This window comes from Elephas maximus, chromosome 13 (genome assembly GCF_024166365.1).
Source record: "Elephas maximus indicus isolate mEleMax1 chromosome 13, mEleMax1 primary haplotype, whole genome shotgun sequence".
Taxonomy (NCBI): Eukaryota; Metazoa; Chordata; class Mammalia; order Proboscidea; family Elephantidae; genus Elephas; species Elephas maximus.
The window spans coordinates 40,425,835-40,442,249 of NC_064831.1; positions in this window are offsets into that span (position 1 = coordinate 40,425,835).

Sequence of the window (16,415 nt, forward strand, 5' to 3'; positions counted from 1 at the left end):
CTTTGTGTTTTTAAGTTTTCTTACAGGGCCATATCTTTCTGTTATCCACTGCATTCTCAGGATTTAGTAGGTTGCTGAATATATGTGTCCTGTTTAACTCTGTCAGCCTTTGCTTTGTATACCTTGAAGCTATGTTATTAGGTGCACACAAATGGTTACGATTTCCTATTTAATTGATCATTTAATCATTATGAAATGTCCCACTTTTTTTCTAGTAATACATCTTGTCTTAAGGTCTACTATGTCAAATGGTAACAGCTACATCTGCTTTTTTGCAATAGATTTTACATGACATATCTTTTTGTGTTCTTATATCAAAAGTGTACTTTCTGTTAACAGCCTGTAATGGGGCTTATTCTTTTTATTTAGCCTGATATATATATATTTTTCTGCCTAGATTGTTTAGTTTACTCTCCAGTTTATGTGATTATTGACATCATGGGGTTCAAGTCTCCATTTTGTTATTTGTTTTGTTTGTCCCATCTCTTCTTTTATTCCCCCTTTCTTGCCTTCTTTTGGATTAACAAAATTTTTCATTATTCTGTTTTTACCTCTATATTGGCCTTTTGGTTACAGATTCTTTTATTATTTTCCAGTGGTTATCCTAAATATTAGAACATGCATTCTTCTTATCAATTCCAGTACCAATTGCCATCAAGTTAATTGCAACTCATGATGACCCCATGTGTGTCAGAGAAGAACTGTGCTCTACAGGGTTTTCAATGGCTGATTTTTCAGAAGTAGATTGCCAGGTCTTTCTTCTGAGGCCCTTCTGGTAAACTCAAACCTCCAATATTTTGGATATTACCTAAGGGCATTAAACATTTGCACCACCCAGGGACTCCTTGACTTATTTACCTAAGGGCATTAAACATTTGCACCACCCAGGGACTCCTTGACTTATTACAGTCTACCTCAATTTAGCTACTTTATCACTTTCTGAATGCAAGGATTCCTAATGCAAGAATATTACCATACTTTAACTCCAATTATCCCCCTCCTGCCCTCTGTGTTATTGTTGTCACTTATTTTCTATCTGCCATATGACGCGGCCTATATATGACATTGCTATTCCTTTTATTTTAAACTTCCTTTTATTTTAAACTGCCAATATATTTCTTTAAACAAAACACCTATATTATCTTTTTGGTACTCTTTATTTCTTCCTGCAGCTCTGTGCTTTTAACTTGAATCAGTTTCCTTCATCTTGAAGAACTTCCTTTAGCATTCTTACAGTTATGATTGGCTGGCAATAAATCTCTCAGCTTTCATTTGCCTAAAAAACATATTTACTTTATCTTCATTTTTGAAGGCTATTTTCACGGGGTATAGAATTCTAGGTTGGCACTTTTTTTTTTCCTTCTTTCAGAATTTTTAAGAGGCCATTCTTTTCTTTTTTCCCTCTGAATTTCTTAGATTCTGTTGTGAAATTAACTGTGAGTCTTGTTGTTCTTCCTTCAAAGGTAATGTGTCTTTTTTTCCTCTGTTTTTAACATTTTCTCCCTGTTGTTGATTTTTAACTGTTTGACCATGATGTGCTTAGGTGTGGTTTTCTTTGTATTTATTCTTTTGGGGGCTTGCTAAGCCTCTTGGATCTGTGGGTTGGTGTTTTTTATCAGCTTTGGAAAATTCTTGCATATTGTCGTTTCAGATATTGCTTTTGTCTCATTTTCCCTCCCATCTCCTTCAGGTATTCCAACTACAAGTAAATTAGACATTTTCACTTGATAGCACATGCCTTCTTATACTCTATTTTTTCCTTGTTTTTTTTTTTTCTTTCTGTGTTTCAGTTTGGGTATTTTCTATTGACCTGTCTTTTAGTTCAAGATGCTATCTTCTGCTGTTCAGTCTGTTGTTATTCAATGAGTTCTTATTTTCAGATCCATTTTGTAGTTCTTGAATGTCAATCTGACTGTTTGTAATGAATTCCAATTCTCTATTGAATTCTCTGTCTTTTCACCTATTTTTCCTCTAATTTCATTTTAGTGCGTTAATACTGGTTATATCAAAGTCCTCCTGTACTGCATCTTACACAAATAATGTGTACCTTCTAAGTTTGTTTTCCAACCACACCCTCCCCCTGCAAAATATTTTCATAAGTGTGCTATGCTAATTTTTTTACAGCAACATGTAAAAAAAATTTTCATAGCAGTGCTAAAAAAAGTACCTCATATGGGGAGGGCACAGTTGGCAAACAAACGACGTAGAAGAGCCACGTTATTTGCATAAAAATACAGTATGCACTCCAATATCTAGATCATCTAAAGATCTCCTAGCATTAAAGTTTTTTGTTTTTTCCCTTGATTAGCAATCATATTTTCCATTATCTACATACATCTAGTAATTTTTAATTCTATGTTGAGCATTGTGTGCAGATCTTTAAAAGTTCTGTATGACATCTTCCATCAGTGAAGTTTCCATGTTAGGAAGATACTGTGAGGGGCTGATCATTTCATTCCAACCTGTATTGTGCTGCGTTGAGGTTGGGTTGCATGTTTAATAAGACTGAGCTTAAATCAGTTCACCGTGGTTCCTCAGGCATGCTCTTCCAAGACTTTGGACGGAAAGCTTGCCGAATCTCCATCACCTTAGCTTTGAAAAACTGTGGGAGATTCCATCTGCCCTTTAGAGTGTTAGGACTTTGGTCTTTGGCTTCCTGCTCCATACTGCTTCCAATTCTGGCAAATGTCTTGAGGAGGAGTCCAACCCATGTGTTTGAGGCAGATCCCATTCCTCAAGCGGCACTTTGTCTCGTAAATACTATGGTACTACAAGAGATTTCAGTTTGCTTTATAAAAGCTTTCCAGCCCCAGAATTCAGCAAATATACTGTGGGAAAACTAACCATGTGTTTAGGATGCCCAAAGTTTCCAATTGTCCCGCCAACTCCACATAACCGCTAAAAGCTTTTCTGATTTCTCCTTCTCTCCGTGAAATCTCTCTGTGAGGGCCAAACCCAGTCCTCAGCCCATGTCTAGAATTGGCAAGTTTTCTGCAGAAGAAAATAGTTGGTGACAAACTGCTCATCTCAGAAGGGATCTCCTCTCTCCAGTGTGTTTGATTTTCCTTGCTTCTTCAACTTTTCAAGGTCTTTTAAAATATGAGTTTGTGTGTGTGTGTTTGTTTTAATAGAACTAGTTTTTTTTAATTATTGTAGCAGAAATAGTTCTTGTGACATACTATTTTATACTTGGAATCAGCTGACTAAATAAGCGTGGTTCAATGAATGAACGAATTTCTCAAGAGTTTATTGTGAGAATCAAATGCCATATTGCCTATAAATGATGTAGCAGAGAATCATTTATGGATATATTCAATTTATGTTACCTATTGTTATAATTGGAAACCCTGGTGGTGTAGCAGTTAATTGCTACAGCTGGTAACCAAAGGGTCGGCAGTTCAAATCCACCAGGCGATCCTTGGAAACTCTATGCGGGCAGTTCTGCTCTGTCTTATAGGGTCGCTATGAGTCGGAATCGACTCGAGGGCACTGGGTTTGGTTTTTTTGGATTGTTATAATTGCCTCATGGTCTTCAAATTTCCAACCTATTGCTCCTAATGTCCATTTTAAGTGTAGTCATGTTTTCCTTCTAGGCCTATAAGAAAAACTAGCTCAGCTTGTATTTGGTATTTATGTGAGTCAGAGTAATTTTGTACCCTTGTTTAATCTTTCCATAATTTGGAAATTTCTTGTTCCCTTAAGTATTTTTTTCTTCGCACCTTCAAACCCAAAACCAAACTCCTTGCTGTTGAGTTCATTCTGACTCATAGCGAACTATAGGACAGAGTAGAACTGCCCCATAGGGTTTCCAAGGTTGTAGTTCTTACAGAAGCAGACTACCACATCTTTCCCCCGAGGAGCAACTGGTGTGTTTGAACCAACACACTTTTGGTTAGCAGCTTAACCATGGTTGCCACCAGGACTCCTTCTTTGTACCTTACCAAGAATTAATTAAGATCGTGTGCCGTTATGCAATTTCAAACCAAATGGTGGCTATGAATCACAGTATTTTCTGTCTGGCGATTCTTACCAAAGTTGGTAAATGAAAGGGTCATGTGTACCTACCTGGCTGTATTCATTTTCCAGAGGTAAATATAATTCAGAAACATTGAAACCACTTTAGCACTGGACATAGCACAGTCTGAGAGAACAAAGGCTAGTCTTATGGAACATGGTGAAACCTGGACTTGAAGGGGATGGAACCCATTTTCAGTATTCACACAGCATTAAAATTTCCTTGGTGTACTAACTATGCTAATTATTTTCGGTTCTGTGACTGGCTTGGCATGGTCATAAAAGTTTCTTGATTAGCCTGATAACTTTATGATGTCTCTTCCTTCCCTTTTCCCCCAAAAAACCGAGGAGGTCAGTGGCTAATATTTTTCTTGATTTCACTTGGCCTTGTTGCCACATTTTCAAATAATTTTCAGTAGCATAAAAAAGCTGCTGGTGGAATTAGATAGGAATTAACTATTTAGAATAAATCTTTCCAATTATTTAGTGCTAGGTTAGGCTCCTTACCCCTTTGGTTTTCAGTAACACAGTATAATGAAAATTTTAAGGAAGTCAGCTAAGGTTTGTTTTCTATTGTTTTTAACATTGGGCATGATATGAAAATCTCACTGCACTTTAATTTTCATACACGTAAAAGTTGTTTAATATGGCCTTCCTACCCTGTAATGTGTCATTGTCACTTATGAACATGTGTCTAGGACACTGTGCTTTCTATGTATTTTGTAATCACTAATTAGGTATTCAACACAGCATTCCTATGAAGTAGGTCAGCTGAATGAATTATCTCAACTTTATAGACATGAAAACTGAGACATCAGGAGACAAAATCCACGAGTTCTTGATGCTCAGTCCTGTGCATGACACGAAATATTTTTTGTGCATCTTAAGATTCTGAAACAAAAGAAGTTCTTACCAATGGAAGGCCAGAGCAATGCCAGAAAGTTGAGACTCCATGGCAGAGAGGCCTCTGATTAACTGGCTACAGGAATGAAGGTGAACTGGGTCTGAGTGTTGAGTGTGTATGTGTATATGTGTATGTGTGTGTGTGTTCTGTGCATGTGTGTGTGTGTAAGGGGTAGAGAGCAATAGAACTAAAGCTGGGGAAGAAATTAGAACTTTTTCCATTCTGCCTACACTTGGGGCTCAGCAAAAGTCAAACTGCATCATATTTGTACTTGGGTTTTAAATCTGACTGCACTTTAAGGCAAATGAAATCTGCACATTTTTCATTAAAATATTTTGAGAGATTTCACTGATTTTTAAAAGGAACATGGTGATCAAAAAATTGATCACAGTAGCCCAGCCAGGAAGGAGAAGAGAAGGTCTTCACGATTTTAAGTTCACTGATGAACATAGAACCTCCTCAAACTCAAACCCCAGTTCTGATTTGTCTAAGCAAAAGCATGTTATGCCTTGGGTCAGCCTTTGAAAGGAAAAGCTTGACCCTCGTTCATTCATTCACAAGTGTGCCACGTCCAGGGCTGGGTCCTAGAGAAAAAAACTCTTGAGTAAAGGACAGTGAAAAACAAATAAAATAATGTTCTAAGTGCTTTCAACAATTCGTATTGTGCAAGTACATTAGCTCCCCGGCCTATAATCAGTGGTTTCCTTACTCGCTGCATGGACCATCTCCACTCTGGCCTCAATGTGGCAGAGAGGCCTGTGATTAACTGGTTTCAAGAAAGTCAGCAACAGAGGCAAACCTAATTTTAAATCCCTTCAAATGGTGGCTCGACACTGAAGCACCACAAGTACAACCAATCAGAGGTTTTTTCACTGACCGCTCTTGATGGGAGGAAATGGTAACGCTTACGAAAGAATAGAAACCCCTTTGGGCCCAAAGCAGCTATTCTGCTGTAGATCCCGGTGCAGCCAGGCCCAGGCCGGGAGGGATGACCACACAGGAGGAGGACGAGCAATTCAAAACGGGCTCTTCTGTGGAAGTGAGTCATGCTCAGAGTAACAAGTATTTTTTCTGCTTTATTCGGTGGGTGCTCTTGAGCCAAATAGCAGAGTGAGCAGAGAGAGGCGGGTGGGAGTCAAGGCAGTTGTCCAAGAGGATGCCAATGAGTGGCTTGGAGTAATTTAAGAAAGGGTAATGTTATAGCTGGTTTTTCCAAGCGCTTCAACTACGTTTTGCTAAGAGATATCATTGGCAATTTTGTACTTGCATCCAAAAGAATGAGAAAAACAACTACAAAATAAGCCAGTTGCCCCAATTCCTTCCCTTTTCTGAGTGATAATAGCTTTCTATCTTTTGATGTGTTGATTTTTTTTTTAATTCCTTTTTATAGCATGTTTTGCTGCTAACAGGGATTGATTGCATGAAAAACCAGATCCATTAACACACACACACACACACTCAGAGACTCAAACACACGATTTTTGAAACATTTGGCCATTCTAATGTTAATTTTCAAATTATGAAGCACTTTAATCACTTCCCAACCACACTGAAAATGTCAAATAGTCTCTTTTATGTTTTGAAATAATCTGTAAGGAAATGTGATTTAAGGGAGTGAGTGGATAGGGCTGCTAAGCTGTGTTTTTGGCAACCTTATGCTCGACGGCACTGGGTTTTTATGCTATTTAGTTCTTGCCCTAGACTAGCACCAGTCCAAATGTTGACATTAAACATCTAATCACCTGCAGGCCTCTTCATTCTTCCTGGGAACTCAGGGAAAAAGAAAACAAAAAACTAATTGGCCTTAGAGCAATATCCCTTGTGCTGTCACTCTGGTGGAGTTGACCAATGCTCTTAGTCTTAAAACTAGTTGCCATGGAGTCGATTCGACTCATGGAGACCCCATGCGTGTCAGAGAAGAACTGTGTTCCTTAGGGTTTTCAGTGGCTGATTTTTCTGAAGTAGATTGTCAGGCCTTTCTTCCAAATTGCCTCTGAGTGGACTCGAACCTCCAACCTTTAGATTAGTAGCCGAGCAATATTAACTGTTTGCACCACCCAGGGACTTTGCTTTTATTCTTAAAATTCTTAGGGTGCCTTTATTAAACACTTTCTTCCCCATGATAGAAGTGGGGGGAACTAAGCCCTCCATCTGGTCCACTTCTTCAGAAGTCTTTTAAGAAACCCCATGTTGGAGCCAGCTACCTATAGTCTGTGAGTCCATCTCACTGTCTTCTGCTCTATTCCCCTTCTTCTCTACCCTGTTGGGATCTGATAAGTATCCAGCACTCACAACTTTCAACTTAACTTTTCTGAAGTGGGAGGACTGCCTGGCCAACTGCTTCCTTTATCAGGAGCTGGGCAAGGGAATCCCTGGCATTTGCTTAAAACTTTAATGGATTATTACAGTCATGCTTGGCTTTTCTCTTTGACACGGTCAGTCCCTTCCTGGTGATTCCCATAAACTTCTGGTTAGTATATTTCCCTACCTCGGCTTAGTGGTGTTCACTTTCCCCCTTCCATTTGGCTAATGATAAACTGCTTGTGTTAACTACTTCCTAGGTATTTAAATTTCCTCAATTATAAAATATATTTAAGACTTTTTGTTATTAGGAGATATTTACAAACAAACAAAAGTCTAATGATGTGAGTCGATTAGATTTACCATGACCTCCACAAATCAGAACGCTTTGTAGATATGAAAATATTTTTACATAATTATATTTATTGACATAACAGAAGTTCATGATATGTTAAATAAAAAGGTAGTTTACAAAAATAGTATATGTAGTTTGATTTTATTTTTATATCCATTTTGCATTAAAAAAGTTTAGAGGAACATATAACTTTATAACAGAGGGACATCTTTGTGGGCTAGGCTTTACCTTGCTTTTTTCTTAACACTATTTTAAAACTTTTTTTTAATACATATATATTTTTTTAATAATGTTACATAATAAATAAAATCAATTTTGATTAATTGAAAGTATGTTGCAGTGATTCGCAAAGAAATAGAAGAAATTTCAGGAAAATGTATGTGTTATTCAGCAGACTAGAAGATAATGAAGTGTTAATGTGCCAGAGTTTTCCAGATGAACAAAAATAACATATAGCGCTGTACTAGGTACTGTCTCTACCACCTGTCTCTCAGCTCGTCATAATGTAATGGCTTATGTGTTGCTGTGATGCTGGAAGTTTTTCCACTCATATTTCAAATACCAGCAGAGTCACCCATGGTGGACAGATTTCACTGCAGTTTCCAGACTAAGACAGACTAGGAAGAAAGGCCTGACAATCTACTTCTGAAAATTAACTAATGAAATTCTCAGGGATCACAATAGAACACTGTTCAACTCACTTGGTGTGGACACATAATCAGGAAGGATCAATTGCTGGAGCAGGGCATTATGTTTGGTGAAGTAGAGAGCCCATGAGGGAATGGGAGACCCTGGGTGAGATGGATTGTCACAATTGCCACAACCAAGGACTCTAACATGCTGGTGATTGAGAGGATGACACTGGACAGGGCAATTTTTTTTTTTTTTTTAAGGTCACCATCAGCCAAAGTCCACTCAAAGATACCTATCTATCTACCATCTATCATCTGTCTATCTAACAATGTGTTATATAAGCATTGTCACTGTCTTAGTTTCTTAGTACTGCTGTAACAGAAATATCACAAGTGGGCAGCTTTAAGAATTTAAAAAATTTATTTTCTCACAGCTTTAGGAGGCTAGAAGTCAGAATTCAGGGCACTGGCTCTAGGGGAAGGCTTTCTTTCTCTGTCGCTCTGAGGGAATGTCCTTGTCTCTATCTTCCCCTATCTGTGCTTGCTTTCTTTTGTGTGTAGTAAGCTCTTTTATATCTCAGAAGTGATTGGCTTAAGACACACCCTTTATTGATATGCCTTATTAACATAATAAAGAAAACCCTATTCCCAAATGGAATTACATCTGCAGGTCTAAGGGTTAGAATTTACAATACATATTTTGGAGGGACAAAATTCAATCCACAGTAATCACTAACCTTCACAATTGTTTTGCAAAACGGATATTGCTCTCTTCATTTTACAGAAAAGTAAGGCTCACAGAGCATAAGTAACTTGTCTTAGTTACAGGGAGAAAGTTGTGAGGCTGGATGGGGTTTTCCAGTTGGTGACAATGCCTGATCATACTTATGGTGGGAGTTGTCAATTGGCATCCATTTCTCCAACAGGTTTATCATCATTAATGACGAGGGCTTGTATATGAATGACTATTTGGATTTATTTCTGTATTATAGCCACGCCACAATACAGCTTCTTTCCTCCAAGACATTTTCTCGAAGAAAAAAGTGACAAAGTGTGGATGCATATAAAATATCAAGCAGGCAAAAGTACGTTCTCTCATTCACTTAGAAATTCTCCAAGTCTTTTTTAGGCACAGGCTATGTACATGGAAGCCAAAAGGATTTGAAAAAAGGCTTTTATTTTGGGTAGTTAATGCTGAAGCGCTACCTTTGGAGGGGAAGACTCCTAAAGCAGGAGAACCTGAATAAAGGGGAGACTATTTTTTTTTTTATAGAATGGGGAAGGTAGGTAATTATGACTGTTGAGCAAAAAAGGAAACTAAAAGAGAAAAACTAAGGGGGAAAAAAAACAGAAAAAGATTTATAGAAAGCAAAAATGAGCGTATCTGTTTTCTAGACCAACCTTTTGAGCTCAATCAATTTTAAGGTAGAAATCCTGAGGTAATTTTTGTGAGGAAAAGAAGACTTGGAGATAATTGTGGAAGAAGGAATTGTAGACACAGAGGTATTAAATAATGTGATACGAGGAGAATTACAGGAAGGTGGTGTGATTGTAAATGTTTAACAGCTGGTTCTTGGGGAGGGAGACAGTAAAGGTAAGGCCAATTTCAAGCTACCAATGTTGATGATTCTTGGAAACTCTACCGGGCAGCTCTACTCTGTCCTATAGGGTCGCTATGAGTCAGAATTGACTCAATGGCAGCGGTTTTTTTTTAATGCTGATAATGTTGGAAATGAAAAGAGATGCCCATCATTGGTTCCTGTGAGTTGGTGCTAGTGGGCTGAAGCATACTGCTGAATTGAGCTATTAGAACATGAAGTCTGTAGACTAAGACTGTTCATTTCAAATTGTGGGTTTGGAGTTTATTACCTTTTAAGGCAGGTGATACACCATTTTTTTCATAGAAAGTCTGACGCAGTAGTTTAAACAAGATTGTTGGGAAAGGATATCTAAAAATACTTTAAAATTTTTTGTTTTTAAAGTAACATTAAGAATCCTCAAGCAAGTTAGAAGTGTTACTTTTCATACCCAACTAGAATACACTAATCTGAAAAATTTAGAATCTTTTCCGAATTCTGGCTGGATTCTTCCATTGATCTGGGTCTGAGGTTTCACTGAAGAGGAATTGTGGACAAAGAATGGAGAAGTAATTCAGCAAATGACCTGGATTCATTGTTGGGGGCTGTGTTTACACTGGTTGGTTCTAGCATATAGTAGATGCTCAATAAACATTGGTACCTCCACTTCCCAGTCACTCAGTGCACATACGCACTTATAGCTCCTTCTCCTCACTTGACCTTATGTCTTCTTACAACAACGCTGTTGGGATTATGACCCAGACTAGGCATAATATGTCTGCTCTTGTAGCAACTGCCCCTGCCCTCCCCTCTACCAGCTGTTGTTGAGTAGACTTTAACTTATGGTGACCCCATGTGTGTCAGAGGAGAAATTGTGCTCTGTAGGATTTTCAATGGTTGATTTTTTGGAAGTAGAGTGCCAGGCCTTTCTTTCGAGGTGCCTCTGAGGGAACTTGAACCTTCGACCTTTTGGTTAGTAGCTGAGGTCATTAACCATTTGTGCCACCTAGGGGCTCCTGCGCTCCCTTCTAAGAACATGTCAATTATAATGGGCCATTACATTTGCATAGAGCTTTACGACATTCCAGCATTTTGCATATCTTATCTCTTCTCTCATGGTGACCTAGTAAGGTATGATATGTGGATTTGAATTGCCAACCTTTTGATTAACAGACAAGTTCTTAGCTACTGTGCCAACAGGGCTCCCTGTTGTCATTTAAAAATAAAACAAAACAAACCCTTTGCCATTGAGTAGATTCCATCTCATAGAGACTCTGTAGGGCAGAGTAGAACTGTCCTGTAGAGTTTTCAAGGAGCGGTTGGTGGGTTCGAACTGCTGACCTTTTGGTTCACAGCTGAGCACTTAACCATTGGACCACCAGGGCTCCCTTGTTGTTAAAAAAAACCAAACTTGTTGCTGTGGAGTGGATTCTGACGCATAGAAACCCTATAGAACAGAGTGGAACTGCTCCATAGAGCTTCCAAGGAGCATCTGGTGGATTCAAACCACCAATCTTTTGGTTAGCAGCAGTAGCTCTCAACCAGTAGGCCACCAGGGTTTCCATTAGCTGCCCTCAAATTGATTTCGACTCATAGCAACCTCATGTGTTACAGAGTAGAACTGCCCCATAGGGTTTTCTTGGCTGTAATCTTTACAGATGTAGATGGCCAGGTCTTTCTCAAGCAGAGCTTCTGAGTGAGTTCGTACCACTGACTTTTCAGTTAGCAGCTGAGCACTTAACCGTTGCCCCACCAGGGCTCTGTGGTATGTAATGTAGGGAAAGATATTATTTCACAAATGAGAAAAAAATGAGGCTAAGAATGTGTCTTAGATTGAATCGTGTCCCCCCAAAATATCTGTCTACTTATCTAAACCATGAGTTCCAGTGTTGTGATTGTCCACCATTTTATGTGATTTCTCTATGTGTTGTACATCCTACCACTATGACGAAATGCGATGGATTAGTGGCAGTTATACTGATGAGATCTACAAGGTTAGGTAGTGTCTTAAGCCAATCTCTTTTGAGATATAAAAGAGAGAAGTGAGCAGAGAGACAAGGGGCCTCAGGCCACCAAGAAATCAGTGCCTGGAGCAGAGTGCATCCTTTGGACCTGAGATCCCTGGCTGAGATGCTGCCAGATCAAGGGAAGATGGATGACAAGGACCTTCCCCCAGAGCTGACAGAAGGAGAAAGCCTTCCCCTGGAGCCAGTGCCCTGAATTCGGACTTCAAGCCTACTGGATGTGAGAGAATAAACTTCTCTTTGGTGAGGCCATTCACTTGGTGGTATTTCTGTTATAGCAGTACCAGATGACTAAGACCGAATGACACTGTGATTTATTCAAGAGCTCATGGGGTGGATGTAACTAGGACTGATATCTAGGTGTTGCAGTTTCTAGCTCCTGTTCTTTTCCCACTATATCTTTATTTTTAAGAAAGAGTTGAAAAGTCGTGGATTCACGGCTGCACAGGTATCTGGGCTTCGAGGGAGTAGCTGAGCAATGGAAACCATGCCCTCCATAAAAATGGCAGAGGTGGCCTAAGTTTGCTTCATTATTTTATTTTTGAGATGAGAAGAGCAGGAAACAGGGATGAACAGAATGTCTGAAGGCCTTGATGTTAGCCTTTCACCATGCTGGGGAAGGAATGTAGGTTACACATTTGTTTCATTTACTTCACTCACTCTAATATTTCTTAAAAGCTGCTTATGTGCCAGTCTGAACTGGGAGACAGGGAGGTAGGTTTTACAGGAAAGACAAAGTTCCTATCTTCATAGAACAAATGTGAAGCCAAAAGCTCCATAAAGTTAGAATAAACAAATTTATGAAGGAGTTAGGACATTAATTAATGGAACTGATCAATGTGGCACGAAAGGTAGTAGCCGGGGATGGTCTTGGGCAAAGCAGTGGTATGCTAGGAGAGGATGGTTTTTAGATTTCCTGATAAGCTTTGCTTAGCAAGGGGTGGGGGAGAGGAAAGAATGAAAGCTAATTAAGTCCCTACTAAGTGCCCCTCTCCTACTCAGCCCTACAACAACTCCAAGAAGTAGGTAATATCATCCTATATTAAAAATGAGGAAATGGTGTCTAAGTGCAATGAATTGACATGCCCAAGTCATTACCAAGTGACATTACCAACTGGTAAAAAATCCAACCTGAACACGTCTGCCCTTTCCAGTACGCAATGCTGTCTCCTTTACCCAACTCTTGGTCTTTAGGGTTTTACTCCTCTGGTGTTTCACTGATACAGAGCGTTCAGCATTCTCTAGCCAGACCCTCTCAGTGTGTGCACTGTCCTCCATTCCCACCCCAGGTTACTTGGTGGGACACAAGAAAGAAAAACAAACCTACTGCTTGGAGCTTCCATTTGAAGCCTCCCCCCGCCATTCTCCCTATTTTAACTATCAAGAAGGTGGCAACTAAATCAACCCTCATGCACCGTTAGGAAGGAGCACGAACTTTTCTGTTGTGTATGCTGTGTTACTTAGGTGATTCTGGCTTGAGTTGATGTCGTGGCAAAACCCACTTAATCAGAATCAAGAAAGAAGGGTTGATTTCAGAATAAAATAAACACTGACAAGAAATAAAGCCTCTTTATTCATGGTAGTAGCTTGCAGAATTAAAACTATTCCCCGCCAAAATAAGTTGGAGCCTTAAAGAAATTACAGTTCCGACCTCTTTCCTATGCTGCCTCACATATAGTCCCTATCTTATTGCTCTTGGATTTGGTCCACCCAAGCAGCACTGCCACCCTGTCACAGGGGGAAGTGGTTCCCAGCAGTACTGCCCTGTGTTCCATAAATACTCTGCTGACCCCACCTGAATATGTACACAAAGGCTATGCATGAAAGTTAAGTGTAGGGAATGCCTCTGTAATTGGTGATATTTAAATATATGTTTTGGACACTCATGGGTGTTCTCTCGTTCTCACATACGTGCGTGCGTGTGTGCACACACACACACTACACTCAGGCTTTTTTTTACAAATGAAATAAGAAACATTTATTTTCTGGGCAAAACTTTATTATTATTAATATTATTTTTAGGAACCTCTCACAAACTGATAAGTTCAGTTTTCAATCAGTATATTTGATTCTTTAAGGCAACTCTCACATTAAAAATTTAACTGTTCTAAACCAAGATGAGAGTCATTTCTTGCTGCTTACAGGTGCCCTTAAAATATAACTTGATTTTGTAAAATATTCCGACCCAACTTTGAATGTGCTATTTGTAAGAAGAGTTATATTTTGAGTTGTTTTGAAAAGGCTTTCACAGGGTTTTATTTGTTTGTTTCTTTTTCATTTAGAAAAGAGCCATTAAGAATAAATAATTTGAGTCTTTATTATTAATGGCTCTTCAAGAGAACCACATGAACCTTGCATATTAACTTGATTGGATAAAATGTTTAAGTGATGGATGTTTTTAGCTAACTAGATTCAAATGTTTCCGAGGTAAATTTTACATGAAAAAATATCCCCAAAGCAGAGTAAAGCCATAGAGGTAAGACGTGTGGCCTTAAAAACGTATCTGAAACAAGTCATTCAACTATATGAAGGCAATGCCATCATCTAGAATGAATTAAGGAGCGTCAAACTTCTTAATTCTCAAATTCTATAAAACTGCTGGCACAGCAGTTAACTCCAGTGGGCAGAAGAGTGTGTGTGGGCTCACACTCTGGACTTAAGAAAAGAATTAAACGGCTGATAAAAAACGGTTTACTAAAATAATTTGTTGATGAAAGTTATTTTATTATTTATGTAAAATATCTTTGGGCAATTGCATAAAGCAGAGTTTATGTTCATTTTTCTCTTTTCAAAATAAGAGAATGTTTTGGTTCGTGGGCTTTGTGTGTAAGCGTCAGGATATTGGGGTTATATAAATTAATTGTATCTTTGTAGCTCTGACACGAATAGATTCTTTAAGAATAACATGTCGGAGTAGGGATGGCTTTTTTTTTCTTTTACCACCCACATTATGTTATGAGTAGCACGGGGTATTTAAATGCTTTGGCACAGAACATGAATAAAGAGCTGATCTTGAAAATACCATTATCGTTATTTATTTTGAAATTGACACTCTGCTCTATTTTAAGACTTACACCCCATTTTATCTGTGTATCTCAGATAATCCAACACACACATAAGAACCAGCCCCAAATGTCTTTCTTTCTTCACCCCTATCCCGGGGCCTTTCCATTTAATTTTTTGAGGAAAAAATAAAAGGTGAAGAAAACATGAGTCCAGAAAAAGACATCAACTGAGGAATGTTGTTTATTATGATTGGACAGCTGCTGTTGGCCTAGTAAGGATCATTTTATGTTTTATTTTGATTGAAGAGATATCACTTTGCCAACCCTAATTTTTACAATTCAGCTTTTCAGTCGAGATGAGATGACCTCTAGATCTTCTTTTTTTTTTCCCAGGAGATGGTTGTTCCCTAAAAGTGTCATTGTTTGGCAGCTGATGATTCTTCTATTACCTTAAAAATGACTGAATATCACATTTAATAGATTCGTCTTTTCATCCTGCCTTGTCTAGAAACCCACATATTGGCTAAATATGTTTAATCTAACAGTATGCGAAAGTCTCTTAGGGTTTCTGAGGAAAGGAATCTGGCTCTCGGTAGCAGAGAGGATGCTATTGATGTCTCCATTTGACAAGGGTTTTATTTCTTAATTAAAGGGATACTTCAAAAATACATTCTAAAGAAGTGAGGAGGGTGACGTAGGCCTCTTGACCTGCTCCAAACTTTGGTTTTGTGTCAAATGTTGGTGGGGCCTATGTCACGTTCACATCTGTGTTCCTGGTGCTTGGCCCGTAATAAAAACTCACCATGTTTTAACTTAAATTGAAATGCTTATCCTTTCACCTGCCTCTGTGGCTATTGACTCTGCGGGAGAATCATGATTATTTAGGTATTTTGAAATGGGTTAATGTACTGAGCCTTTGTTGTTCAAGTCCACCAGGCGCTCCTTGGAAACTCTACAGGGCAGTTCTACTCTGACCTATAGGATTGTTATGAGTCGAAACTGACTCGATGGCAGCGGGTTTTTTTGTTGTTGTTGTGAGGTGCTGTCGAGTCAGTTTTTGACTCATAGTCACCCAGCATGACAGAGTAGGACTGCCTGTCTTAGTTATTTAGACAAGTGGATGGCTTTAACAAAGACAAATTTATTTTCTTACAGTATAGTAGGCAAAAAATCCAAATTCAGGGCACCAGCTCCAGAGGAAAGCTTTTTCTCCCTGTCGGCTGGAGGAAGGTCCTTGTCCTCAATCTTTCCCTGGTCAAGGAGCTTCTCAGGAGCAGGGACCCTGGATCCAAAGGATGTGCTCTGCTCTCAGCACTGCTTTCTTGGTGGTAGAGGTCTCCCACTCTCTGCTTGTCTCCCTTTCCTTTTATCTCTTGTAAGATAAAAGATGGTACAGGCCCCATTCCAGGGAAACTCACTTTTATATTGGATCAGGGATGTGACCTGAGCAAGACTGTTGCATCCCACCCTAATCTCTCCAGGCAGAGATATGATATATAACACATAGGAAAATCTCAAAATGGAGGACAACCACACAATACTGGGAATCATGGCCTAGAAAAGTTGACAGGTATTTGGGAGGGGGCACAATTCAATCCAAGAC